Below are 2,199 nucleotides of genomic sequence, written 5' to 3' on the forward strand. Positions count from 1 at the left end.
AGGATGCGGGTGCTTCTGAGGGTAGTCCATATAATCTACGCACTCTTTATTATTGTATGTTTGATTTTATCATTGGACGTTTCTTTTTATTATCGTACGCGATTAATTTTATATTTAGACGTTTCCGTTTGTTCTGTTCTTTATTATTGCAAGTTTGATTTTTTTAAACACATACATAAAAAACTGCACACACTTAAATACGTAAAAAAGTTACATATAGAAGTTAACATAAAAAAATTACATAAAAAAGTGAAAACTACACTAGGAAAGTTTAGCTGCTATTGACCTCCACCAGAGCTTGGACCTGCGCGCTGAGGATATCGACTACGGCTATGTCCCTCTCGTCCATATAGAGTACACCAGCGAGGAGCACACATATCCCATGAATCCATCTCATTCAAGTAGCGGGTTGACTATGGTCGTCTTTTAGTCGCGTACCTCAATGTCCAATTGGCGATAACCTTCGCTCCATCATATCTAGGCCACGTAAATGGGTCACCAATCGGAACAAATTCGCATCTGTAGACCTTGAAAAATTCGGACATCTTGTACATGTCATGTACATATACTTGCCAATCAAGACGCTCGTTGGTGCAACATGCAAGAATGTGGCGACATGGAAGTCGCTTAACCTGAAAATGGCCACAATCACAATGTCATTGCGCAAGATTAATAGTGTATATAGAACCGTCTCGAATTTCATGAACCTCAACCATCTCATTGCGCCTGTCGATCTGGTTGACAACTATATCTCCTGCACGTCAAAAACTTTCTTCAACTCATTGAATGGAAAATTCCGAATACGTGAATTCTTCGCGAACGCACTCATGAGCCTCGACATTCTTCTGAGTAAACAATTCGTTTATGTCTCACCCCGCTCTTTAAGCCTTTGGTAGTTTTTGTTGTACTCCTGCTCTGTCCTAGAATAGCCTATAAAATAAACCATGTTATCATAAACAGACACCATAAATGACTAAGAACAGAGTCATAATAGAAAATTCAGATACCTATGTTAACCACAAGTTTATGCAAGTACGGAACCTTGAACCTCCTTAAGAAGTTGGATGCAATGTGTTTGAAGCAGAACATGTCCCACGCTCTTGGTGATTCCCATGGACCATTACTATGAGCCACTGCTGCCTCGATGGAGTTATGGTAGTCAAAAATAATACCCACGCCATCTCAGGTAACAACATATCTTCGTATATTAGTGAGAAAAAATTGCCATGCATCTGCTGTCTCATCCTCTATGATCACAAAAGTAATCGACACAATGTTTTGGTTCCCGTCTTGTGCAGCTGCAACTAAAAGTGCACCTTTATATTTTTTATAAAAGTGTGTACCATCCACCTGGCATGTAGGTGGTCAATGCTTTTGACCACACTGGCGAAGTCTGATAAAAAACTTTCCAATCACCGAAAACTTTTGCGACAAACTTTTGCTACCAAGCCTTGCGGTAACTTACAGTGTAGTTAAACCTGGATTGAACTTCTGCAATAATAGATTTCACCTTTATTGATGGATTTGCTTCAATCAACGACCTGATAACATCTGCAATCATGTCTGAGTCCAACTTGGCATGATCATGTGAAATCATCCATATGGTACACGTGTGTTTGTCATTGTATCTCCTAATCTCCCAACAACCTTTCTTTCGAATCAAGGTAGCTCGTATAAGCCAATCACATCATGTACCATACTTCTTGCATTTTGCATAGAATGTTTGCGGGTCTGACTCATACACAGTATAATCAACTCCTCTAACGATAGTGTGACTTTTGATTGTAGAGATCACCGACTCTCTAGAACAAAATTCTATTCCGATACTAAACTCGCCATCTTCTGCCACATCATTGCCTTCACCTATCAAATGCAAACCACCGTTAGTCGGTCAAGGCTAAATGAAGAAACAGTAATGGTAACTTTAATTAATAAACATAATGTACACATATTCGCATACTCAAGAAACTCCAAAGCATGCATGGCTGCGAGATCCAGAGTTTGCATAAAAGATGGAATGCCTAAGGGGTGCTGGTTGATAACTGCAGTTGCTTCATTTTGCATCGCTGGATTGCCTACCTCGTATTCGTCATAGTTTTCATCATCGATTTCGTAGTTGGTTTCGAATTCATCTTTACTGTTGTTGTTATCTTTTGTCCAATCTATATCCCCGAGTTCATCCATATTCACCTCCTCGCT

Source organism: Arachis ipaensis, chromosome B9 (genome assembly GCF_059453495.1).
Source record: "Arachis ipaensis isolate K30076 ecotype BB chromosome B9, ASM5945349v1, whole genome shotgun sequence".
Classification (NCBI taxonomy): Eukaryota; Viridiplantae; Streptophyta; class Magnoliopsida; order Fabales; family Fabaceae; genus Arachis; species Arachis ipaensis.